The 26,674-nt window shown below is 36.9% G+C and overlaps 14 non-coding genes across 14 annotated transcripts; all 14 read left to right on the top strand.

Annotated features, from left to right (window-relative positions):
- The first annotated feature begins 3,878 nt into the window (after positions 1–3,878).
- TRNAI-UAU (transfer RNA isoleucine (anticodon UAU)) lies at positions 3,879–3,971 on the top strand. Its single transcript is given in 2 exon segments — positions 3,879–3,916; positions 3,936–3,971. It is a non-coding gene; the product is annotated as a tRNA-Ile (tRNA).
- A 972-nt stretch (positions 3,972–4,943) lies between these two features.
- Positions 4,944–5,036, top strand: TRNAI-UAU (transfer RNA isoleucine (anticodon UAU)). Its single transcript is given in 2 exon segments — positions 4,944–4,981; positions 5,001–5,036. It is a non-coding gene; the product is annotated as a tRNA-Ile (tRNA).
- Positions 5,037–6,883: 1,847 nt separating this feature from the next.
- Positions 6,884–6,976, top strand: TRNAT-UGU (transfer RNA threonine (anticodon UGU)). The gene is given in 2 exon segments: positions 6,884–6,921; positions 6,941–6,976. It is a non-coding gene; the product is annotated as a tRNA-Thr (tRNA).
- A 1,678-nt stretch (positions 6,977–8,654) lies between these two features.
- TRNAI-UAU (transfer RNA isoleucine (anticodon UAU)) lies at positions 8,655–8,747 on the top strand. Its single transcript is given in 2 exon segments — positions 8,655–8,692; positions 8,712–8,747. It is a non-coding gene; the product is annotated as a tRNA-Ile (tRNA).
- A 973-nt stretch (positions 8,748–9,720) lies between these two features.
- Positions 9,721–9,813, top strand: TRNAI-UAU (transfer RNA isoleucine (anticodon UAU)). The gene is given in 2 exon segments: positions 9,721–9,758; positions 9,778–9,813. It is a non-coding gene; the product is annotated as a tRNA-Ile (tRNA).
- Positions 9,814–11,660: 1,847 nt separating this feature from the next.
- On the top strand, positions 11,661–11,753 carry TRNAT-UGU (transfer RNA threonine (anticodon UGU)). The gene is given in 2 exon segments: positions 11,661–11,698; positions 11,718–11,753. It is a non-coding gene; the product is annotated as a tRNA-Thr (tRNA).
- Positions 11,754–13,430: 1,677 nt separating this feature from the next.
- TRNAI-UAU (transfer RNA isoleucine (anticodon UAU)) lies at positions 13,431–13,523 on the top strand. The gene is given in 2 exon segments: positions 13,431–13,468; positions 13,488–13,523. It is a non-coding gene; the product is annotated as a tRNA-Ile (tRNA).
- A 973-nt stretch (positions 13,524–14,496) lies between these two features.
- Positions 14,497–14,589, top strand: TRNAI-UAU (transfer RNA isoleucine (anticodon UAU)). The gene is given in 2 exon segments: positions 14,497–14,534; positions 14,554–14,589. It is a non-coding gene; the product is annotated as a tRNA-Ile (tRNA).
- Positions 14,590–15,561: 972 nt separating this feature from the next.
- On the top strand, positions 15,562–15,654 carry TRNAI-UAU (transfer RNA isoleucine (anticodon UAU)). The gene is given in 2 exon segments: positions 15,562–15,599; positions 15,619–15,654. It is a non-coding gene; the product is annotated as a tRNA-Ile (tRNA).
- A 1,848-nt stretch (positions 15,655–17,502) lies between these two features.
- TRNAT-UGU (transfer RNA threonine (anticodon UGU)) lies at positions 17,503–17,595 on the top strand. Its single transcript is given in 2 exon segments — positions 17,503–17,540; positions 17,560–17,595. It is a non-coding gene; the product is annotated as a tRNA-Thr (tRNA).
- A 1,868-nt stretch (positions 17,596–19,463) lies between these two features.
- Positions 19,464–19,556, top strand: TRNAI-UAU (transfer RNA isoleucine (anticodon UAU)). Its single transcript is given in 2 exon segments — positions 19,464–19,501; positions 19,521–19,556. It is a non-coding gene; the product is annotated as a tRNA-Ile (tRNA).
- Positions 19,557–21,404: 1,848 nt separating this feature from the next.
- Positions 21,405–21,497, top strand: TRNAT-UGU (transfer RNA threonine (anticodon UGU)). The gene is given in 2 exon segments: positions 21,405–21,442; positions 21,462–21,497. It is a non-coding gene; the product is annotated as a tRNA-Thr (tRNA).
- Positions 21,498–23,363: 1,866 nt separating this feature from the next.
- On the top strand, positions 23,364–23,456 carry TRNAI-UAU (transfer RNA isoleucine (anticodon UAU)). Its single transcript is given in 2 exon segments — positions 23,364–23,401; positions 23,421–23,456. It is a non-coding gene; the product is annotated as a tRNA-Ile (tRNA).
- A 1,848-nt stretch (positions 23,457–25,304) lies between these two features.
- On the top strand, positions 25,305–25,397 carry TRNAT-UGU (transfer RNA threonine (anticodon UGU)). Its single transcript is given in 2 exon segments — positions 25,305–25,342; positions 25,362–25,397. It is a non-coding gene; the product is annotated as a tRNA-Thr (tRNA).
- The last annotated feature ends 1,277 nt before the right edge of the window (positions 25,398–26,674 follow it).

Below are 26,674 nucleotides of genomic sequence, written 5' to 3' on the forward strand. Positions count from 1 at the left end.
TATCATCATTCATCACCAAAAATGATTTTCTTTTTCAATTCTTATGACTGTACTGATTGTATTGAATAAAATCCACATCTAGCATAACCCCATCTAAGTGCTCCAGTGGCGCAATTGGTCAGCACGCGGTATTTATAAAACAGTATCTGTTGAGCAATGCTGAGGTTGTGAGTTCAAGCCTCACCTGGAGCAGCTTTGTTTACTGTTTTTTTTTCTTTTTTTATGTCAATAGTCATTGATTATAATCTGCTACCCTAATATTTAATATGATATTACAAAGGATGGAAGAAAGAAAGAAAAAACAAACACGAACATGAGTTTGTATTTAAGTTGTCAGCCCACATCTGCTTTGGTTCAAATGCACTGCATATCTTCCTTAAGTCAGCCAACAAAACAGCAATGGTAAAGATTAACATACTGTTGGTAAAGCAGTTGCATCAAATTGATTTTCTGCAATATAGCATGATAATCCATACTGACAGCTCTGTATAGTACCAGCACATTTCTTGCTGGATTTGGTAATGCAACGAACACAGTAAACAGCTTCACTTTTTCTCAAAAATAAATAATTGACTATTAAAAACCTATCAGTCTTAAATAAGGACATCAGTAAGCACCACTGGCATAATGGATAAGGCACTGTTCTCCTAAGCCAGGCATGTCCAAACTGCGGCCCCTTAGCTGTTGTAAAACTACATATCCCAGCATGCCCAAACACAGTTTTGCTGCCAGAGAATGCTAAAGCTGTGTCAGGGCATGTTGGGATGTGTAGTTTCTCCACAGCTGGAGGGCCACAGTTTGGACATGCCTGTCCTAAGCCATTGGTTGTGGGATTTAAGTCTCGTCTGAGTTGGAAGTCATTACAGCAAGTGTCTGATCACTAGAGTTGATATTTTATCCTTGCTTCAACTGTACAACAGTCTTGCAGTGTTTAGCTTGCAAAAAATGACCACAGAAGCTAAAATATGACATTTATTATGATAACATTGTTGTTGTTTTTTTTAAACCTTTTCTATCACCGTGGACAGCTTATTCAAGTGCCATCTGGCATGCACGTTCGTTTGTTGCTCATCATTCATCACCAAAAGTTATTTTCTTTTTCAATTCTTATGACTGTACTGATTGTATTGAATAAAATCCACATCTAGCATAACCAACTGATGTTGTTAAGTGCTCCAGTGGCGCAATTGGTCAGCGCGCAGTACTTATAAGACAGTATCTGTTGAGCAATGCCAAGGTTGTGAGTTCAAGCCTCACCTGGAGCAGCTTTGTTGACTGTATTTTTCTTTTTCTTATGTCAATAGTCATTGATTATAAACTGCTACCTTAATATTTAATATGATATTACAAAGGATGGAAGAAAGAAAGAAAAAACACAAACATGAGTTTGTATTTAAGTTGTCAGCACACATCTGCTTTGGTTCAAATGCACTGCATATCTTCCTTCAGTCAGCCAACAAAACAGCAATGGAAAAGATTAACATACTGTTGGTAAAGCAGTTGCATCAAATTGATTTTCTGCAGTATAGCATGATAATCCATACTGACAGCTCTGTATAGTACCAGCACATTTCTTGCTGGACTTGGTAATGCAAAGAACACATTAAACAGCTTCACTTTTTCTCAAAAATAAATAATTGACTATTAAAAACCTATCAGTCTTAAATAAGGACATCAGTAAGCACCACTGGCATAATGGATAAGGCACTGTTCTCCTAAGCCAGTGGTTGTGGGTTTAAGTCCCGTCTGAGTTGGAAGTCATTACAGCAAGTGTCTCATCACTGGAGTTGATATTTTATCCTTGCTTCAACTGTAAAACAGTCTTGCAGTGTTTAGCTTGCAAAAAATGACCACAGAAGCTAAAATATGACATTTATTATGATAACACTGTTGTTGTTTTTTTTTAAACCTTTTCAATCATCGTGGACAGCTTATTCAAGTGCCATCTGGCATGCACGTTCGTTTGTTGCTCATCATTCATCACCAAAAATGATTTTCTTTTTCAATTCTTATGACTGTACTAATTGTATTGAATAAAATCCACATCTAGCATAACCAACTAATGCTGCTAAGTGTTCCAGCGGCGCAATCGGTCAGCGCGCGGTACTTATAAGACAGTAACTGTTGAGCAATGCTGAGGTTGTGAGTTCAAGCCTCACCTGGAGCAGCTTTCCTTACTGTTTTTTTCTTTTTCTTATGTCAATAGTCATTGATTATAAACTGCTATCTTAATATTTAATATGATATTACAAAGGATGGAAGAAAGAAAGAAAAAACACAAACATGATTGTGCATTTAAGTTGTCAGCACACATCTGCTTTGGTTCAAATGCACTGCATATCTTCCTTCAGTCAGCCAACAAAACAGCAATGGAAAAGATTAACATACTGTTGGTAAAGCAGTTGCATCAAATTGATTTTCTGCAATATAGCATGATAATCCATACTGACAGCTCTGGATAGTACCAGCACATTTCTTACTGGACTTGGTAATGCAAAGAACACAGTAAACAGCTTCAATTTTTCCCCAAAAATAAATAATTGACTATTAAAAACATAACAGTCTTAAATAAGAACATCAGTAAGCACCACTGGCATAATGGATAAGTCACTGTCCTCCTCAGCCAGGGGTTGTTGGTCCAAGTCCCATCTGGGGTGGAAGTCATTACAGCAAGTGTCTCATCACTAGAGTTGATATTTTATCCTTGCTTCAACTGTAAAACAGTCTTGCAGTGTTTAGCTTGTAAAAAAATGACCACAGAAGCTTAAATATAACATTTATTATGATAACATTGTTGTTTTTTTTATAAACCTTTTCTATCACCGTGGACAGCTTATTCAAGTGCCATCTGGCATGCATGTTCCTTTGTTGCTCATCATTCATCACCAAAAACGATTTTCTTTTTCAATTCTTATGACTGTACTGATTGTATTAAATAAAATCCACATCTAGCATAACCAATTAATGCTGCAAAGTGCTCCAGTGGTGCAATTGGTTTGCGCTAGGTACTTGTAAAACAGTATCTGTTGAGCAATACCGAGGTTGTGAGTTCAAGCCTCGCCTTGAGAAGCTTTGTTTACTATTTTTTTCTTTTTCTTACGTCAATAGTCATTGATTATAAACTGCTACCTTAATATTTAATATGATATTACAAAGGATGGAAGAAAGAAAGAAAAAACACAAACATGAGTTTGTATTTCAGTTGTCAGCACACACCTGCTTTGGTTCAAATGCACTGCATATCTTCCTTCAGTCAGCCAACAAAACATCAATGGAAAACATTAACATACTGTTGGTAAAGCAGTTGCATCAAATTGATTTTCTGCAATATAGCATTATAATCCATACTGACAGCTCTGGATAGTACCAGCACATTTCTTGCTGGACTTGGTAATGCAAAGAACACAGTAAACAGCTTCACTTTTTCTCAAAAATAAATAATTGACTATTAAAAACCTAACAGTCTTAAATAAGTACATCAGTAAGCACCACTGGCATAATGGATAAGTCACTGTCCTCCTAAGCCAGTGGTTGTGGGTCCAAGTCTCATCTGGGGTGGAAGTAATTACAGCAAGTGTCTCATCACTAGAGTTGATATTTTATCCTTGCTTCAACTGTAAAATAGTCTTGCAGTGTTTAGCTTGTAAAAAATGACCACAGAAGCTAAAATATGACATTTATTATGATATCATTGTTGTAGTTTTTTTTTAAACCTTTTCTATCACCGTGGACAGCTTATTCAAGTGCCATCTGGCATGCACGTTCGTTTGTTGCTCATAATTCATCACCAAAAATGATTTTCTTTTTCAATTCTTATGACTGTACTGATTGTATTGAATAAAGTCCACATCTTGCATAACCAACTGATGCTGCTAAGTGCTCCAGTGGCGCAATTGGTCAGCGCACGGTACTTATAAGACAGTATCTGTTGAGCAATGCCGAGGTTGTGAGTTCAAGCCTCACCTGGAGCAACTTTGCTTACTTTTTTTTTCTTTTTCTTATGTCAATAGTCATTGATTATAATCTGCTACCTTAATATTTAATTAAGAAAGAAGAATGGAAGAAAGAAAGAAAAAACACAAACATGATTGTGCATTTAAGTTGTCAGCACACATCTGCTTTGGTTCAAATGCACTGCATATCTTCCTTCAGTCAGCCAACAAAACAGCAATGGAAAAGATTAACATTCTGTTGGTAAAGCAGTTGCATCAAATTGATTTTCTGCAATATAGCATGATAATCCATACTCACAGCTCTGGATAGTACCAGCACATTTCTTGCTGGACTTGGTAATGCAAAGAACACAGTAAACAGCTTCACTTTTTCTCAAAAATAAATAATTGACTATTAAAAACCTATCAGTCTTAAATAAGGATATCAGTAAGCACCACTGGCATAATGGATAAGGCACTGTTCTCCTAAGCCAGGCATGTCCAAACTGCGGCCCCTTAGCTGTTGTAAAACTACATATCCCAGCATGCCCAAACACAGTTTTGCTGCAAGAGAATGCTAAAGCTGTGTCAGGGCATGTTGGGATGTGTAGTTTCTCCACAGCTGGAGGGCCACAGTTTGGACATGCCTGTCCTAAGCCATTGGTTGTGGGATTTAAGTCCCGTCTGAGTTGGAAGTCATTACAGCAAGTGTCTCATCACTAGAGTTGATATTTTATCCTTGCTTCAACTGTACAACAGTCTTGCAGTGTTTAGCTTGCAAAAAATGACCACAGAAGCTAAAATATGACATTTATTATGATAACATTGTTGTTGTTTTTTTTAAACCTTTTCTATCACCGTGGACAGCTTATTCAAGTGCCATCTGGCATGCACGTTCGTTTGTTGCTCATCATTCATCACCAAAAATGATTTTCTTTTTCAATTCTTATGACTGTACTGATTGTATTGAATAAAATCCACATCTAGCATAACCAATGGATGTTGCTAAGTGCTCCAGTGGCGCAATTGGTCAGCGCGCAGTATTTATAAGACAGTATCTGTTGAGCAATACTGAGGTTGTGAGTTCAAGCCTCACCTGGAGCAGCTTTGTTTACTGTTTTTTTTCTTATGTCAATAGTCATTGATTATAAACTGCTACCTTAATATTTAATATGATATTACAAAGGATGGAAGAAAGAAAGAAAAAACACAAACATGAGTTTGTATTTAAGTTGTCAGCACACATCTGCTTTGGTTCAAATGCACTGCATATCTTCCTTAAGTCAGCCAACAAAACAGCAATGGAAAAGATTAACATACTGTTGGTAAAGCAGTTGCATCAAATTGATTTTCTGCAATATAGCATGATAATCCATACTGACAGCTCTGTATAGTACCAGCACATTTCTTGCTGGACTTGGTAATGCAAAGAACACAGTAAACAGCTTCACTTTTTCTCAAAAATAAACAATTGACTATTAAAAACCTATCAGTCTTAAATAAGAAGATCAGTAAGCACCACTGGCATAATGGATAAGTCACTGTCCTCCTAAGCCAGTGGTTGTGGGTCCAAGTCCCATCTGAGGTGGAAGTCATTACAGCAAGTGTCTCATCAGTAGAGTTGATATTTTATCCTTGCTTCAACTGTACAACAGTCTTGCAGTGTTTAGCTTGCAAAAAATGACCAGAGAAGCAAAAAATGACATTTATTATGATAACATTGTTGTTGTTTTTTTTAAACCTTTTCTATCACTGTGGATAGCTTATTCAAGTGCCATCTGGCATGCACATTCATTTGTTTATCATCATTCATCACCAAAAATGATTTTCTTTTTCAATTCTTATGACTGTACTGATTGTATTGAATAAAATCCACATCTAGCATAACCACATCTAAGTGCTCCAGTGGCGCAATTGGTCAGCACGCGGTACTTATAAGACAGTATCTGTTGAGCAAGCCTCACCTGGAGCAGCTTTGTTTACTGTTTTTTTTCTTTTTTTATGTCAATAGTCATTGATTATAATCTGCTACCCTAATATTTAATATGATATTACAAAGGATGGAAGAAAGAAAGAAAAAACAAACACGAACATGAGTTTGTATTTAAGTTGTCAGCCCACATCTGCTTTGGTTCAAATGCACTGCATATCTTCCTTAAGTCAGCCAACAAAACAGCAATGGAAAAGATTAACATACTGTTGGTAAAGCAGTTGCATCAAATTGATTTTCTGCAATATAGCATGATAATCCATACTGACAGCTCTGTATAGTACCAGCACATTTCTTGCTGGATTTGGTAATGCAAAGAACACAGTAAACAGCTTCACTTTTTCTCAAAAATAAATAATTGACTATTAAAAACCTATCAGTCTTAAATAAGGACATCAGTAAGCACCACTGGCATAATGGATAAGGCACTGTTCTCCTAAGCCAGGCATGTCCAAACTGCGGCCCCTTAGCTGTTGTAAAACTACATATCCCAGCATGCCCAAACACAGTTTTGCTGCCAGAGAATGCTAAAGCTGTGTCAGGGCATGTTGGGATGTGTAGTTTCTCCACAGCTGGAGGGCCACAGTTTGGACATGCCTGTCCTAAGCCATTGGTTGTGGGATTTAAGTCCCGTCTGAGTTGGAAGTCATTACAGCAAGTGTCTGATCACTAGAGTTGATATTTTATCCTTGCTTCAACTGTACAACAGTCTTGCAGTGTTTAGCTTGCAAAAAATGACCACAGAAGCTAAAATATGACATTTATTATGATAACATTGTTGTTGTTTTTTTTAAACCTTTTCTATCACCGTGGACAGCTTATTCAAGTGCCATCTGGCATGCACGTTCGTTTGTTGCTCATCATTCATCACCAAAAATGATTTTCTTTTTCAATTCTTATGACTGTACTGATTGTATTGAATAAAATCCACATCTAGCATAACCAACTGATGTTGTTAAGTGCTCCAGTGGTGCAATTGGTCAGCGCGCGGTACTTGTAAAACAGTATCTGTTGAGCAATACCGAGGTTGTGAGTTCAAGCCTCACCTGGAGCAGCTTTGTTTACTGTTTTTTTTTCTTATGTCAATAGTCATTGATTATAAACTGCTACCTTAATATTTATTATGATATTACATATGAACATGAGTTTGTATTTAAGTTGTCAGCACACATCTGCTTTGGTTCAAATGCACTGCATATCTTCCTTAAGTCAGCCAACAAAACAGCAATGGAAAAGATTAACATACTGTTGGTAAAGCAGTTGCATCAAATTGATTTTCTGCAATATAGCATGATAATCCATACTGACAGCTCTGTATAGTACCAGCACATTTCTTGCTGGACTTGGTAATGCAAAGAACACAGTAAACAGCTTCACTTTTTCTCAAAAATAAATAATTGACTATTAAAAACCTATCAGTCTTAAATAAGAAGATCAGTAAGCACCACTGGCATAATGGATAAGTCACTGTCCTCCTAAGCCAGTGGTTGTGGGTCCAAGTCCCATCTGGGGTGGAAGTCATTACAGCAAGTGTCTCATCAGTAGAGTTGATATTTTATCCTTGCTTCAACTGTACAACAGTCTTGCAGTGTTTAGCTTGCAAAAAATGACCACAGAAGCAAAAAATGACATTTATTATGATAACATTGTTGTTGTTTTTTTTAAACCTTTTCTATCACTGTGGATAGCTTATTCAAGTGCCATCTGGCATGCACATTCATTTGTTTATCATCATTCATCACCAAAAATGATTTTCTTTTTCAATTCTTATGACTGTACTGATTGTATTGAATAAAATCCACATCTAGCATAACCACATCTAAGTGCTCCAGTGGCGCAATTGGTCAGCACGCGGTATTTATAAAACAGTATCTGTTGAGCAATGCTGAGGTTGTGAGTTCAAGCCTCACCTGGAGCAGCTTTGTTTACTGTTTTTTTTCTTTTTTTATGTCAATAGTCATTGATTATAATCTGCTACCCTAATATTTAATATGATATTACAAAGGATGGAAGAAAGAAAGAAAAAACAAACACGAACATGAGTTTGTATTTAAGTTGTCAGCCCACATCTGCTTTGGTTCAAATGCACTGCATATCTTCCTTAAGTCAGCCAACAAAACAGCAATGGTAAAGATTAACATACTGTTGGTAAAGCAGTTGCATCAAATTGATTTTCTGCAATATAGCATGATAATCCATACTGACAGCTCTGTATAGTACCAGCACATTTCTTGCTGGATTTGGTAATGCAACGAACACAGTAAACAGCTTCACTTTTTCTCAAAAATAAATAATTGACTATTAAAAACCTATCAGTCTTAAATAAGGACATCAGTAAGCACCACTGGCATAATGGATAAGGCACTGTTCTCCTAAGCCAGTGGTTGTGGGTTTAAGTCCCGTCTGAGTTGGAAGTCATTACAGCAAGTGTCTCATCACTGGAGTTGATATTTTATCCTTGCTTCAACTGTAAAACAGTCTTGCAGTGTTTAGCTTGCAAAAAATGACCACAGAAGCTAAAATATGACATTTATTATGATAACACTGTTGTTGTTTTTTTTTTAAACCTTTTCTATCACCGTGGACAGCTTATTCAAGTGCCATCTGGCATGCACGTTCGTTTGTTGCTCATCATTCATCACCAAAAATGATTTTCTTTTTCAATTCTTATGACTGTACTGATTGTATTGAATAAAGTCCACATCTTGCATAACCAACTGATGCTGCTAAGTGCTCCAGTGGCGCAATTGGTCAGCGCACGGTACTTATAAGACAGTATCTGTTGAGCAATGCCGAGGTTGTGAGTTCAAGCCTCACCTGGAGCAACTTTGCTTACTGTTTTTTTTCTTTTTCTTATGTCAATAGTCATTGATTATAATCTGCTACCTTAATATTTAATTAAGAAAGAAGAATGGAAGAAAGAAAGAAAAAACACAAACATGATTGTGCATTTAAGTTGTCAGCACACATCTGCTTTGGTTCAAATGCACTGCATATCTTCCTTCAGTCAGCCAACAAAACAGCAATGGAAAAGATTAACATTCTGTTGGTAAAGCAGTTGCATCAAATTGATTTTCTGCAATATAGCATGATAATCCATACTCACAGCTCTGGATAGTACCAGCACATTTCTTGCTGGAGTTGGTAATGCAAAGAACACAGTAAACAGCTTCACTTTTTCTCAAAAATAAATAATTGACTATTAAAAACCTATCAGTCTTAAATAAGGATATCAGTAAGCACCACTGGCATAATGGATAAGGCACTGTTCTCCTAAGCCAGGCATGTCCAAACTGCGGCCCCTTAGCTGTTGTAAAACTACATATCCCAGCATGCCCAAACACAGTTTTGCTGCAAGAGAATGCTAAAGCTGTGTCAGGGCATGTTGGGATGTGTAGTTTCTCCACAGCTGGAGGGCCACAGTTTGGACATGCCTGTCCTAAGCCATTGGTTGTGGGATTTAAGTCCCGTCTGAGTTGGAAGTCATTACAGCAAGTGTCTCATCACTAGAGTTGATATTTTATCCTTGCTTCAACTGTACAACAGTCTTGCAGTGTTTAGCTTGCAAAAAATGACCACAGAAGCTAAAATATGACATTTATTATGATAACATTGTTGTTGTTTTTTTTAAACCTTTTCTATCACCGTGGACAGCTTATTCAAGTGCCATCTGGCATGCACGTTCGTTTGTTGCTCATCATTCATCACCAAAAATGATTTTCTTTTTCAATTCTTATGACTGTACTGATTGTATTGAATAAAATCCACATCTAGCATAACCAACTGATGTTGCTAAGTGCTCCAGTGGCGCAATTGGTCAGCGCGCAGTATTTATAAGACAGTATCTGTTGAGCAATACTGAGGTTGTGAGTTCAAGCCTCACCTGGAGCAGCTTTGTTTACTGTTTTTTTTTCTTATGTCAATAGTCATTGATTATAAACTGCTACCTTAATATTTAATATGATATTACAAAGGATGGAAGAAAGAAAGAAAAAACACAAACATGAGTTTGTATTTAAGTTGTCAGCACACATCTGCTTTGGTTCAAATGCACTGCATATCTTCCTTAAGTCAGCCAACAAAACAGCAATGGAAAAGATTAACATACTGTTGGTAAAGCAGTTGCATCAAATTGATTTTCTGCAATATAGCATGATAATCCATACTGACAGCTCTGTATAGTACCAGCACATTTCTTGCTGGACTTGGTAATGCAAAGAAGACAGTAAACAGCTTCACTTTTTCTCAAAAATAAACAATTGACTATTAAAAACCTATCAGTCTTAAATAAGAAGATCAGTAAGCACCACTGGCATAATGGATAAGTCACTGTCCTCCTAAGCCAGTGGTTGTGGGTCCAAGTCCCATCTGAGGTGGAAGTCATTACAGCAAGTGTCTCATCAGTAGAGTTGATATTTTATCCTTGCTTCAACTGTACAACAGTCTTGCAGTGTTTAGCTTGCAAAAAATGACCAGAGAAGCAAAAAATGACATTTATTATGATAACATTGTTGTTGTTTTTTTTAAACCTTTTCTATCACTGTGGATAGCTTATTCAAGTGCCATCTGGCATGCACATTCATTTGTTTATCATCATTCATCACCAAAAATGATTTTCTTTTTCAATTCTTATGACTGTACTGATTGTATTGAATAAAATCCACATCTAGCATAACCACATCTAAGTGCTCCAGTGGCGCAATTGGTCAGCACGCGGTACTTATAAGACAGTATCTGTTGAGCAAGCCTCACCTGGAGCAGCTTTGTTTACTGTTTTTTTTCTTTTTTTATGTCAATAGTCATTGATTATAATCTGCTACCCTAATATTTAATATGATATTACAAAGGATGGAAGAAAGAAAGAAAAAACAAACACGAACATGAGTTTGTATTTAAGTTGTCAGCCACATCTGCTTTGGTTCAAATGCACTGCATATCTTCCTTAAGTCAGCCAACAAAACAGCAATGGAAAAGATTAACATACTGTTGGTAAAGCAGTTGCATCAAATTGATTTTCTGCAATATAGCATGATAATCCATACTGACAGCTCTGTATAGTACCAGCACATTTCTTGCTGGATTTGGTAATGCAAAGAACACAGTAAACAGCTTCACTTTTTCTCAAAAATAAATAATTGACTATTAAAAACCTATCAGTCTTAAATAAGGACATCAGTAAGCACCACTGGCATAATGGATAAGGCACTGTTCTCCTAAGCCAGGCATGTCCAAACTGCGGCCCCTTAGCTGTTGTAAAACTACATATCCCAGCATGCCCAAACACAGTTTTGCTGCCAGAGAATGCTAAAGCTGTGTCAGGGCATGTTGGGATGTGTAGTTTCTCCACAGCTGGAGGGCCACAGTTTGGACATGCCTGTCCTAAGCCATTGGTTGTGGGATTTAAGTCCCGTCTGAGTTGGAAGTCATTACAGGAAGTGTCTGATCACTAGAGTTGATATTTTATCCTTGCTTCAACTGTACAACAGTCTTGCAGTGTTTAGCTTGCAAAAAATGACCACAGAAGCTAAAATATGACATTTATTATGATAACATTGTTGTTGTTTTTTTTAAACCTTTTCTATCACCGTGGACAGCTTATTCAAGTGCCATCTGGCATGCACGTTCGTTTGTTGCTCATCATTCATCACCAAAAATGATTTTCTTTTTCAATTCTTATGACTGTACTGATTGTATTGAATAAAATCCACATCTAGCATAACCAACTGATGTTGTTAAGTGCTCCAGTGGCGCAATTGGTCAGCGCGCGGTACTTGTAAAACAGTATCTGTTGAGCAATACCGAGGTTGTGAGTTCAAGCCTCACCTGGAGCAGGTTTGTTTACTGTTTTTTTTTCTTATGTCAATAGTCATTGATTATAAACTGCTACCTTAATATTTAATATGATATTACATATGAACATGAGTTTGTATTTAAGTTGTCAGCACACATCTGCTTTGGTTCAAATGCACTGCATATCTTCCTTAAGTCAGCCAACAAAACAGCAATGGAAAAGATTAACATACTGTTGGTAAAGCAGTTGCATCAAATTGATTTTCTGCAATATAGCATGATAATCCATACTGACAGCTCTGTATAGTACCAGCACATTTCTTGCTGGACTTGGTAATGCAAAGAACACAGTAAACAGCTTCACTTTTTCTCAAAAATAAATAATTGACTATTAAAAACCTATCAGTCTTAAATAAGAAGATCAGTAAGCACCACTGGCATAATGGATAAGTCACTGTCCTCCTAAGCCAGTGGTTGTGGGTCCAAGTCCCATCTGGGGTGGAAGTCATTACAGCAAGTGTCTCATCAGTAGAGTTGATATTTTATCCTTGCTTCAACTGTACAACAGTCTTGCAGTGTTTAGCTTGCAAAAAATGACCACAGAAGCAAAAAATGACATTTATTATGATAACATTGTAGTTGTTTTTTTTAAACCTTTTCTATCACTGTGGATAGCTTATTCAAGTGCCATCTGGCATGCACATTCATTTGTTTATCATCATTCATCACCAAAAATGATTTTCTTTTTCAATTCTTATGACTGTACTGATTGTATTGAATAAAATCCACATCTAGCATAACCACATCTAAGTGCTCCAGTGGCGCAATTGGTCAGCACGCGGTATTTATAAAACAGTATCTGTTGAGCAATGCTGAGGTTGTGAGTTCAAGCCTCACCTGGAGCAGCTTTGTTTACTGTTTTTTTTCTTTTTTTATGTCAATAGTCATTGATTATAATCTGCTACCCTAATATTTAATATGATATTACAAAGGATGGAAGAAAGAAAGAAAAAACAAACACGAACATGAGTTTGTATTTAAGTTGTCAGCCCACATCTGCTTTGGTTCAAATGCACTGCATATCTTCCTTAAGTCAGCCAACAAAACAGCAATGGTAAAGATTAACATACTGTTGGTAAAGCAGTTGCATCAAATTGATTTTCTGCAATATAGCATGATAATCCATACTGACAGCTCTGTATAGTACCAGCACATTTCTTGCTGGATTTGGTAATGCAACGAACACAGTAAACAGCTCCACTTTTTCTCAAAAATAAATAATTGACTATTAAAAACCTATCAGTCTTAAATAAGGACATCAGTAAGCACCACTGGCATAATGGATAAGGCACTGTTCTCCTAAGCCAGTGGTTGTGGGTTTAAGTCCCGTCTGAGTTGGAAGTCATTACAGCAAGTGTCTCATCACTGGAGTTGATATTTTATCCTTGCTTCATCTGTAAAACAGTCTTGCAGTGTTTAGCTTGCAAAAAATGACCACAGAAGCTAAAATATGACATTTATTATGATAACACTGTTGTTGTTTTTTTTTAAACCTTTTCAATCACCGTGGACAGCTTATTCAAGTGCCATCTGGCATGCACGTTCGTTTGTTGCTCATCATTCATCACCAAAAATGATTTTCTTTTTCAATTCTTATGACTGTACTGATTGTATTGAATAAAGTCCACATCTTGCATAACCAACTGATGCTGCTAAGTGCTCCAGTGGCGCAATTGGTCAGCGCACGGTACTTATAAGACAGTATCTGTTGAGCAATGCCGAGGTTGTGAGTTCAAGCCTCACCTGGAGCAACTTTGCTTACTGTTTTTTTTCTTTTTCTTATGTCAATAGTCATTGATTATAATCTGCTACCTTAATATTTAATTAAGAAAGAAGAATGGAAGAAAGAAAGAAAAAACACAAACATGATTGTGCATTTAAGTTGTCAGCACACATCTGCTTTGGTTCAAATGCACTGCATATCTTCCTTCAGTCAGCCAACAAAACAGCAATGGAAAAGATTAACATTCTGTTGGTAAAGCAGTTGCATCAAATTGATTTTCTGCAATATAGCATGATAATCCATACTCACAGCTCTGGATAGTACCAGAACATTTCTTGCTGGACTTGGTAATGCAAAGAACACAGTAAACAGCTTCACTTTTTCTCAAAAATAAATAATTGACTATTAAAAACCTATCAGTCTTAAATAAGGATATCAGTAAGCACCACTGGCATAATGGATAAGGCACTGTTCTCCTAAGCCAGGCATGTCCAAACTGCGGCCCCTTAGCTGTTGTAAAACTACATATCCCAGCATGCCCAAACACAGTTTTGCTGCAAGAGAATGCTAAAGCTGTGTCAGGGCATGTTGGGATGTGTAGTTTCTCCACAGCTGGAGGGCCACAGTTTGGACATGCCTGTCCTAAGCCATTGGTTGTGGGATTTAAGTCCCGTCTGAGTTGGAAGTCATTACAGCAAGTGTCTCATCACTAGAGTTGATATTTTATCCTTGCTTCAACTGTAAAATAGTCTTGCAGTGTTTAGCTTGTAAAAAATGACCACAGAAGCTAAAATATGACATTTATTATGATATCATTGTTGTAGTTTTTTTTAAACCTTTTCTATCACCGTGGACAGCTTATTCAAGTGCCATCTGGCATGCACGTTCGTTTGTTGCTCATAATTCATCACCAATAATGATTTTCTTTTTCAATTCTTATGACTGTACTGATTGTATTGAATAAAGTCCACATCTTGCATAACCAACTGATGCTGCTAAGTGCTCCAGTGGCGCAATTGGTCAGCGCACGGTACTTATAAGACAGTATCTGTTGAGCAATGCCGAGGTTGTGAGTTCAAGCCTCACCTGGAGCAACTTTGCTTACTTTTTTTTTCTTTTTCTTATGTCAATAGTCATTGATTATAATCTGCTACCTTAATATTTAATTAAGAAAGAAGAATGGAAGAAAGAAAGAAAAAACACAAACATGATTGTGCATTTAAGTTGTCAGCACACATCTGCTTTGGTTCAAATGCACTGCATATCTTCCTTCAGTCAGCCAACAAAACAGCAATGGAAAAGATTAACATTCTGTTGGTAAAGCAGTTGCATCAAATTGATTTTCTGCAATATAGCATGATAATCCATACTCACAGCTCTGGATAGTACCAGCACATTTCTTGCTGGACTTGGTAATGCAAAGAACACAGTAAACAGCTTCACTTTTTCTCAAAAATAAATAATTGACTATTAAAAACCTATCAGTCTTAAATAAGGATATCAGTAAGCACCACTGGCATAATGGATAAGGCACTGTTCTCCTAAGCCAGGCATGTCCAAACTGCGGCCCCTTAGCTGTTGTAAAACTACATATCCCAGCATGCCCAAACACAGTTTTGCTGCAAGAGAATGCTAAAGCTGTGTCAGGGCATGTTGGGATGTGTAGTTTCTCCACAGCTGGAGGGCCACAGTTTGGACATGCCTGTCCTAAGCCATTGGTTGTGGGATTTAAGTCCCGTCTGAGTTGGAAGTCATTACAGCAAGTGTCTCATCACTAGAGTTGATATTTTATCCTTGCTTCAACTGTACAACAGTCTTGCAGTGTTTAGCTTGCAAAAAATGACCACAGAAGCTAAAATATGACATTTATTATGATAACATTGTTGTTGTTTTTTTTAAACCTTTTCTATCACCGTGGACAGCTTATTCAAGTGCCATCTGGCATGCACGTTCGTTTGTTGCTCATCATTCATCACCAAAAATGATTTTCTTTTTCAATTCTTATGACTGTACTGATTGTATTGAATAAAATCCACATCTAGCATAACCAACGGATGTTGCTAAGTGCTCCAGTGGCGCAATTGGTCAGCGCGCAGTATTTATAAGACAGTATCTGTTGAGCAATACTGAGGTTGTGAGTTCAAGCCTCACCTGGAGCAGCTTTGTTTACTGTTTTTTTTTCTTATGTCAATAGTCATTGATTATAAACTGCTACCTTAATATTTAATATGATATTACAAAGGATGGAAGAAAGAAAGAAAAAACACAAACATGAGTTTGTATTTAAGTTGTCAGCACACATCTGCTTTGGTTCAAATGCACTGCATATCTTCCTTAAGTCAGCCAACAAAACAGCAATGGAAAAGATTAACATACTGTTGGTAAAGCAGTTGCATCAAATTGATTTTCTGCAATATAGCATGATAATCCATACTGACAGCTCTGTATAGTACCAGCACATTTCTTGCTGGACTTGGTAATGCAAAGAACACAGTAAACAGCTTCACTTTTTCTCAAAAATAAACAATTGACTATTAAAAACCTATCAGTCTTAAATAAGAAGATCAGTAAGCACCACTGGCATAATGGATAAGTCACTGTCCTCCTAAGCCAGTGGTTGTGGGTCCAAGTCCCATCTGAGGTGGAAGTCATTACAGCAAGTGTCTCATCAGTAGAGTTGATATTTTATCCTTGCTTCAACTGTACAACAGTCTTGCAGTGTTTAGCTTGCAAAAAATGACCAGAGAAGCAAAAAATGACATTTATTATGATAACATTGTTGTTGTTTTTTTTAAACCTTTTCTATCACTGTGGATAGCTTATTCAAGTGCCATCTGGCATGCACATTCATTTGTTTATCATCATTCATCACCAAAAATGATTTTCTTTTTCAATTCTTATGACTGTACTGATTGTATTGAATAAAATCCACATCTAGCATAACCACATCTAAGTGCTCCAGTGGCGCAATTGGTCAGCACGCGGTACTTATAAGACAGTATCTGTTGAGCAAGCCTCACCTGGAGCAGCTTTGTTTACTGTTTTTTTTCTTTTTTTATGTCAATAGTCATTGATTATAATCTGCTACCCTAATATTTAATATGATATTACAAAGGATGGAAGAAAGAAAGAAAAAACAAACACGAACATGAGTTTGTATTTAAGTTGTCAGCCCACATCTGCTTTGGTTCAAATGCACTGCATATCTTCCTTAAGTCAGCCAACAAAACAGCAATGGAAAAGATTAACATACTGTTGGTAAAGCAGTTGCATCAAATTGATTTTCTGCAATATAGCATGATAATCCATACTGACAGCTCTGTATAGTACCAGCACATTTCTTGCTGGATTTGGTAATGCAAAGAACACAGTAAACAGCTTCACTTTTTCTCAAAAATAAATAATTGACTATTAAAAACCTATCAGTCTTAAATAAGGACATCAGTAAGCACCACTGGCATAATGGATAAGGCACTGTTCTCCTAAGCCAGGCATGTCCAAACTGCGGCCCCTTAGCTGTTGTAAAACTACATATCCCAGCATGCCCAAACACAGTTTTGCTGCCAGAGAATGCTAAAGCTGTGTCAGGGCATGTTGGGATGTGTAGTTTCTCCACAGCTGGAGGGCCACAGTTTGGACATGCCTGTCCTAAGCCATTGGTTGTGGGATTTAAGTCCCGTCTGAGTTGGAAGTCATTACAGCAAGTGTCTGATCACTAGAGTTGATATTTTATCCTTGCTTCAACTGTACAACAGTCTTGCAGTGTTTAGCTTGCAAAAAATGACCACAGAAGCTAAAATATGACATTTATTATGATAACATTGTTGTTGTTTTTTTTAAACCTTTTCTATCACCGTGGACAGCTTATTCAAGTGCCATCTGGCATGCACGTTCGTTTGTTGCTCATCATTCATCACCAAAAATGATTTTCTTTTTCAATTCTTATGACTGTACTGATTGTATTGAATAAAATCCACATCTAGCATAACCAACTGATGTTGTTAAGTGCTCCAGTGGCGCAATTGGTCAGCGCGCGGTACTTGTAAAACAGTATCTGTTGAGCAATACCGAGGTTGTGAGTTCAAGCCTCACCTGGAGCAGCTTTGTTTACTGTTTTTTTTTCTTATGTCAATAGTCATTGATTATAAACTGCTACCTTAATATTTAATATGATATTACAAAGGATGGAAGAAAGAAAGAAAAAACACGAACATGAGTTTGTATTTAAGTTGTCAGCACACATCTGCTTTGGTTCAAATGCACTGCATATCTTCCTTAAGTCAGCCAACAAAACAGCAATGGAAAAGATTAACATACTGTTGGTAAAGCAGTTGCATCAAATTGATTTTCTGCAATATAGCATGATAATCCATACTGACAGCTCTGTATAGTACCAGCACATTTCTTGCTGGACTTGGTAATGCAAAGAACACAGTAAACAGCTTCACTTTTTCTCAAAAATAAATAATTGACTATTAAAAACCTATCAGTCTTAAATAAGAAGATCAGTAAGCACCACTGGCATAATGGATAAGTCACTGTCCTCCTAAGCCAGTGGTTGTGGGTCCAAGTCCCATCTGGGGTGGAAGTCATTACAGCAAGTGTCTCATCAGTAGAGTTGATATTTTATCCTTGCTTCAACTGTACAACAGTCTTGCAGTGTTTAGCTTGCAAAAAATGACCACAGAAGCAAAAAATGACATTTATTATGATAACATTGTTGTTGTTTTTTTTAAACCTTTTCTATCACTGTGGATAGCTTATTCAAGTGCCATCTGGCATGCACATTCATTTGTTTATCATCATTCATCACCAAAAATGATTTTCTTTTTCAATTCTTATGACTGTACTGATTGTATTGAATAAAATCCACATCTAGCATAACCACATCTAAGTGCTCCAGTGGCGCAATTGGTCAGCACGCGGTATTTATAAAACAGTATCTGTTGAGCAATGCTGAGGTTGTGAGTTCAAGCCTCACCTGGAGCAGCTTTGTTTACTGTTTTTTTTCTTTTTTTATGTCAATAGTCATTGATTATAATCTGCTACCCTAATATTTAATATGATATTACAAAGGATGGAAGAAAGAAAGAAAAAACAAACACGAACATGAGTTTGTATTTAAGTTGTCAGCCCACATCTGCTTTGGTTCAAATGCACTGCATATCTTCCTTAAGTCAGCCAACAAAACAGCAATGGTAAAGATTAACATACTGTTGGTAAAGCAGTTGCATCAAATTGATTTTCTGCAATATAGCATGATAATCCATACTGACAGCTCTGTATAGTACCAGCACATTTCTTGCTGGATTTGGTAATGCAACGAACACAGTAAACAGCTTCACTTTTTCTCAAAAATAAATAATTGACTATTAAAAACCTATCAGTCTTAAATAAGGACATCAGTAAGCACCACTGGCATAATGGATAAGGCACTGTTCTCCTAAGCCAGGCATGTCCAAACTGCGGCCCCTTAGCTGTTGTAAAACTACATATCCCAGCATGCCCAAACACAGTTTTGCTGCCAGAGAATGCTAAAGCTGTGTCAGGGCATGTTGGGATGTGTAGTTTCTCCACAGCTGGAGGGCCACAGTTTGGACATGCCTTTCCTAAGCCATTGGTTGTGGGATTTAAGTCTCGTCTGAGTTGGAAGTCATTACAGCAAGTGTCTCATCACTAGAGTTGATATTTTATCCTTGCTTCAACTGTACAACAGTCTTGCAGTGTTTAGCTTGCAAAAAATGACCACAGAAGCTAAAATATGACATTTATTATGATAACATTGTTGTTGTTTTTTTTAAACCTTTTCTATCACCGTGGACAGCTTATTCAAGTGCCATCTGGCATGCACGTTCGTTTGTTGCTCATCATTCATCACCAAAAATGATTTTCTTTTTCAATTCTTATGACTGTACTGATTGTATTGAATAAAATCCACATCTAGCATAACCAACTGATGTTGCTAAGTGCTCCAGTGGCGCAATTGGTCAGCGCGCAGTATTTATAAGACAGTATCTGTTGAGCAATACTGAGGTTGTGAGTTCAAGCCTCACCTGGAGCAGCTTTGTTTACTGTTTTTTTTTCTTATGTCAATAGTCATTGATTATAAACTGCTACCTTAATATTTAATATGATATTACAAAGGATGGAAGAAAGAAAGAAAAAACACAAACATGAGTTTGTATTTAAGTTGTCAGCACACATCTGCTTTGGTTCAAATGCACTGCATATCTTCCTTAAGTCAGCCAACAAAACAGCAATGGAAAAGATTAACATACTGTTGGTAAAGCAGTTGCATCAAATTGATTTTCTGCAATATAGCATGATAATCCATACTGACAGCTCTGTATAGTACCAGCACATTTCTTGCTGGACTTGGTAATGCAAAGAACACAGTAAACAGCTTCACTTTTTCTCAAAAATAAACAATTGACTATTAAAAACCTATCAGTCTTAAATAAGAAGATCAGTAAGCACCACTGGCATAATGGATAAGTCACTGTCCTCCTAAGCCAGTGGTTGTGGGTCCAAGTCCCATCTGAGGTGGAAGTCATTACAGCAAGTGTCTCATCAGTAGAGTTGATATTTTATCCTTGCTTCAACTGTACAACAGTCTTGCAGTGTTTAGCTTGCAAAAAATGACCAGAGAAGCAAAAAATGACATTTATTATGATAACATTGTTGTTGTTTTTTTTAAACCTTTTCTATCACTGTGGATAGCTTATTCAAGTGCCATCTGGCATGCACATTCATTTGTTTATCATCATTCATCACCAAAAATGATTTTCTTTTTCAATTCTTATGACTGTACTGATTGTATTGAATAAAATCCACATCTAGCATAACCACATCTAAGTGCTCCAGTGGCGCAATTGGTCAGCACGCGGTACTTATAAGACAGTATCTGTTGAGCAAGCCTCACCTGGAGCAGCTTTGTTTACTGTTTTTTTTCTTTTTTTATGTCAATAGTCATTGATTATAATCTGCTACCCTAATATTTAATATGATATTACAAAGGATGGAAGAAAGAAAGAAAAAACAAACACGAACATGAGTTTGTATTTAAGTTGTCAGCCCACATCTGCTTTGGTTCAAATGCACTGCATATCTTCCTTAAGTCAGCCAACAAAACAGCAATGGAAAAGATTAACATACTGTTGGTAAAGCAGTTGCATCAAATTGATTTTCTGCAATATAGCATGATAATCCATACTGACAGCTCTGTATAGTACCAGCACATTTCTTGCTGGATTTGGTAATGCAAAGAACACAGTAAACAGCTTCACTTTTTCTCAAAAATAAATAATTGACTATTAAAAACCTATCAGTCTTAAATAAGGACATCAGTAAGCACCACTGGCATAATGGATAAGGCACTGTTCTCCTAAGCCAGGCATGTCCAAACTGCGGCCCCTTAGCTGTTGTAAAACTACATATCCCAGCATGCCCAAACACAGTTTTGCTGCCAGAGAATGCTAAAGCTGTGTCAGGGCATGTTGGGATGTGTAGTTTCTCCACAGCTGGAGGGCCACAGTTTGGACATGCCTGTCCTAAGCCATTGGTTGTGGGATTTAAGTCCCGTCTGAGTTGGAAGTCATTACAGCAAGTGTCTGATCACTAGAGTTGATATTTTATCCTTGCTTCAACTGTACAACAGTCTTGCAGTGTTTAGCTTGCAAAAAATGACCACAGAAGCTAAAATATGACATTTATTATGATAACATTGTTGTTGTTTTTTTTAAACCTTTTCTATCACCGTGGACAGCTTATTCAAGTGCCATCTGGCATGCACGTTCGTTTGTTGCTCATCATTCATCACCAAAAATGATTTTCTTTTTCAATTCTTATGACTGTACTGATTGTATTGAATAAAATCCACATCTAGCATAACCAACTGATGTTGTTAAGTGCTCCAGTGGCGCAATTGGTCAGCGCGCGGTACTTGTAAAACAGTATCTGTTGAGCAATACCGAGGTTGTGAGTTCAAGCCTCACCTGGAGCAGCTTTGTTTACTGTTTTTTTTTCTTATGTCAATAGTCATTGATTATAAACTGCTACCTTAATATTTAATATGATATTACAAAGGATGGAAGAAAGAAAGAAAAAACACGAACATGAGTTTGTATTTAAGTTGTCAGCACACATCTGCTTTGGTTCAAATGCACTGCATATCTTCCTTAAGTCAGCCAACAAAACAGCAATGGAAAAGATTAACATACTGTTGGTAAAGCAGTTGCATCAAATTGATTTTCTGCAATATAGCATGATAATCCATACTGACAGCTCTGTATAGTACCAGCACATTTCTTGCTGGACTTGGTAATGCAAAGAACACAGTAAACAGCTTCACTTTTTCTCAAAAATAAATAATTGACTATTAAAAACCTATCAGTCTTAAATAAGAAGATCAGTAAGCACCACTGGCATAATGGATGTCACTGTCCTCCTAAGCCAGTGGTTGTGGGTCCAAGTCCCATCTGGGGTGGAAGTCATTACAGCAAGTGTCTCATCAGTAGAGTTGATATTTTATCCTTGCTTCAACTGTACAACAGTCTTGCAGTGTTTAGCTTGCAAAAAATGACCACAGAAGCAAAAAATGACATTTATTATGATAACATTGTTGTTGTTTTTTTTAAACCTTTTCTATCACTGTGGATAGCTTATTCAAGTGCCATCTGGCATGCACATTCATTTGTTTATCATCATTCATCACCAAAAATGATTTTCTTTTTCAATTCTTATGACTGTACTGATTGTATTGAATAAAATCCACATCTAGCATAACCACATCTAAGTGCTCCAGTGGCGCAATTGGTCAGCACGCGGTATTTATAAAACAGTATCTGTTGAGCAATGCTGAGGTTGTGAGTTCAAGCCTCACCTGGAGCAGCTTTGTTTACTGTTTTTTTTCTTTTTTTATGTCAATAGTCATTGATTATAATCTGCTACCCTAATATTTAATATGATATTACAAAGGATGGAAGAAAGAAAGAAAAAACAAACACGAACATGAGTTTGTATTTAAGTTGTCAGCCCACATCTGCTTTGGTTCAAATGCACTGCATATCTTCCTTAAGTCAGCCAACAAAACAGCAATGGTAAAGATTAACATACTGTTGGTAAAGCAGTTGCATCAAATTGATTTTCTGCAATATAGCATGATAATCCATACTGACAGCTCTGTATAGTACCAGCACATTTCTTGCTGGATTTGGTAATGCAACGAACACAGTAAACAGCTTCACTTTTTCTCAAAAATAAATAATTGACTATTAAAAACCTATCAGTCTTAAATAAGGACATCAGTAAGCACCACTGGCATAATGGATAAGGCACTGTTCTCCTAAGCCAGGCATGTCCAAACTGCGGCCCCTTAGCTGTTGTAAAACTACATATCCCAGCATGCCCAAACACAGTTTTGCTGCCAGAGAATGCTAAAGCTGTGTCAGGGCATGTTGGGATGTGTAGTTTCTCCACAGCTGGAGGGCCACAGTTTGGACATGCCTTTCCTAAGCCATTGGTTGTGGGATTTAAGTCTCGTCTGAGTTGGAAGTCATTACAGCAAGTGTCTCATCACTAGAGTTGATATTTTATCCTTGCTTCAACTGTACAACAGTCTTGCAGTGTTTAGCTTGCAAAAAATGACCACAGAAGCTAAAATATGACATTTATTATGATAACATTGTTGTTGTTTTTTTTAAACCTTTTCTATCACCGTGGACAGCTTATTCAAGTGCCATCTGGCATGCACGTTCGTTTGTTGCTCATCATTCATCACCAAAAATGATTTTCTTTTTCAATTCTTATGACTGTACTGATTGTATTGAATAAAATCCACATCTAGCATAACCAACTGATGTTGCTAAGTGCTCCAGTGGCGCAATTGGTCAGCGCGCAGTATTTATAAGACAGTATCTGTTGAGCAATACTGAGGTTGTGAGTTCAAGCCTCACCTGGAGCAGCTTTGTTTACTGTTTTTTTTTCTTATGTCAATAGTCATTGATTATAAACTGCTACCTTAATATTTAATATGATATTACAAAGGATGGAAGAAAGAAAGAAAAAACACAAACATGAGTTTGTATTTAAGTTGTCAGCACACATCTGCTTTGGTTCAAATGCACTGCATATCTTCCTTAAGTCAGCCAACAAAACAGCAATGGAAAAGATTAACATACTGTTGGTAAAGCAGTTGCATCAAATTGATTTTCTGCAATATAGCATGATAATCCATACTGACAGCTCTGTATAGTACCAGCACATTTCTTGCTGGACTTGGTAATGCAAAGAACACAGTAAACAGCTTCACTTTTTCTCAAAAATAAACAATTGACTATTAAAAACCTATCAGTCTTAAATAAGAAGATCAGTAAGCACCACTGGCATAATGGATAAGTCACTGTCCTCCTAAGCCAGTGGTTGTGGGTCCAAGTCCCATCTGAGGTGGAAGTCATTACAGCAAGTGTCTCATCAGTAGAGTTGATATTTTATCCTTGCTTCAACTGTACAACAGTCTTGCAGTGTTTAGCTTGCAAAAAATGACCAGAGAAGCAAAAAATGACATTTATTATGATAACATTGTTGTTGTTTTTTTTAAACCTTTTCTATCACTGTGGATAGCTTATTCAAGTGCCATCTGGCATGCACATTCATTTGTTTATCATCATTCATCACCAAAAATGATTTTCTTTTTCAATTCTTATGACTGTACTGATTGTATTGAATAAAATCCACATCTAGCATAACCACATCTAAGTGCTCCAGTGGCGCAATTGGTCAGCACGCGGTACTTATAAGACAGTATCTGTTGAGCAAGCCTCACCTGGAGCAGCTTTGTTTACTGTTTTTTTTCTTTTTTTATGTCAATAGTCATTGATTATAATCTGCTACCCTAATATTTAATATGATATTACAAAGGATGGAAGAAAGAAAGAAAAAACAAACACGAACATGAGTTTGTATTTAAGTTGTCAGCCCACATCTGCTTTGGTTCAAATGCACTGCATATCTTCCTTAAGTCAGCCAACAAAACAGCAATGGAAAAGATTAACATACTGTTGGTAAAGCAGTTGCATCAAATTGATTTTCTGCAATATAGCATGATAATCCATACTGACAGCTCTGTATAGTACCAGCACATTTCTTGCTGGATTTGGTAATGCAAAGAACACAGTAAACAGCTTCACTTTTTCTCAAAAATAAATAATTGACTATTAAAAACCTATCAGTCTTAAATAAGGACATCAGTAAGCACCACTGGCATAATGGATAAGGCACTGTTCTCCTAAGCCAGGCATGTCCAAACTGCGGCCCCTTAGCTGTTGTAAAACTACATATCCCAGCATGCCCAAACACAGTTTTGCTGCCAGAGAATGCTAAAGCTGTGTCAGGGCATGTTGGGATGTGTAGTTTCTCCACAGCTGGAGGGCCACAGTTTGGACATGCCTGTCCTAAGCCATTGGTTGTGGGATTTAAGTCCCGTCTGAGTTGGAAGTCATTACAGCAAGTGTCTGATCACTAGAGTTGATATTTTATCCTTGCTTCAACTGTACAACAGTCTTGCAGTGTTTAGCTTGCAAAAAATGACCACAGAAGCTAAAATATGACATTTATTATGATAACATTGTTGTTGTTTTTTTTAAACCTTTTCTATCACCGTGGACAGCTTATTCAAGTGCCATCTGGCATGCACGTTCGTTTGTTGCTCATCATTCATCACCAAAAATGATTTTCTTTTTCAATTCTTATGACTGTACTGATTGTATTGAATAAAATCCACATCTAGCATAACCAACTGATGTTGTTAAGTGCTCCAGTGGCGCAATTGGTCAGCGCGCGGTACTTGTAAAACAGTATCTGTTGAGCAATACCGAGGTTGTGAGTTCAAGCCTCACCTGGAGCAGCTTTGTTTACTGTTTTTTTTTCTTATGTCAATAGTCATTGATTATAAACTGCTACCTTAATATTTAATATGATATTACAAAGGATGGAAGAAAGAAAGAAAAAACACGAACATGAGTTTGTATTTAAGTTGTCAGCACACATCTGCTTTGGTTCAAATGCACTGCATATCTTCCTTAAGTCAGCCAACAAAACAGCAATGGAAAAGATTAACATACTGTTGGTAAAGCAGTTGCATCAAATTGATTTTCTGCAATATAGCATGATAATCCATACTGACAGCTCTGTATAGTACCAGCACATTTCTTGCTGGACTTGGTAATGCAAAGAACACAGTAAACAGCTTCACTTTTTCTCAAAAATAAATAATTGACTATTAAAAACCTATCAGTCTTAAATAAGAAGATCAGTAAGCACCACTGGCATAATGGATGTCACTGTCCTCCTAAGCCAGTGGTTGTGGGTCCAAGTCCCATCTGGGGTGGAAGTCATTACAGCAAGTGTCTCATCAGTAGAGTTGATATTTTATCCTTGCTTCAACTGTACAACAGTCTTGCAGTGTTTAGCTTGCAAAAAATGACCACAGAAGCAAAAAATGACATTTATTATGATAACATTGTTGTTGTTTTTTTTAAACCTTTTCTATCACTGTGGATAGCTTATTCAAGTGCCATCTGGCATGCACATTCATTTGTTTATCATCATTCATCACCAAAAATGATTTTCTTTTTCAATTCTTATGACTGTACTGATTGTATTGAATAAAATCCACATCTAGCATAACCACATCTAAGTGCTCCAGTGGCGCAATTGGTCAGCACGCGGTATTTATAAAACAGTATCTGTTGAGCAATGCTGAGGTTGTGAGTTCAAGCCTCACCTGGAGCAGCTTTGTTTACTGTTTTTTTTCTTTTTTTATGTCAATAGTCATTGATTATAATCTGCTACCCTAATATTTAATATGATATTACAAAGGATGGAAGAAAGAAAGAAAAAACAAACACGAACATGAGTTTGTATTTAAGTTGTCAGCCCACATCTGCTTTGGTTCAAATGCACTGCATATCTTCCTTAAGTCAGCCAACAAAACAGCAATGGTAAAGATTAACATACTGTTGGTAAAGCAGTTGCATCAAATTGATTTTCTGCAATATAGCATGATAATCCATACTGACAGCTCTGTATAGTACCAGCACATTTCTTGCTGGATTTGGTAATGCAACGAACACAGTAAACAGCTTCACTTTTTCTCAAAAATAAATAATTGACTATTAAAAA

The sequence above is a fragment of the Pseudophryne corroboree genome, chromosome 11 (assembly GCF_028390025.1).
Source record: "Pseudophryne corroboree isolate aPseCor3 chromosome 11, aPseCor3.hap2, whole genome shotgun sequence".
Classification (NCBI taxonomy): Eukaryota; Metazoa; Chordata; class Amphibia; order Anura; family Myobatrachidae; genus Pseudophryne; species Pseudophryne corroboree.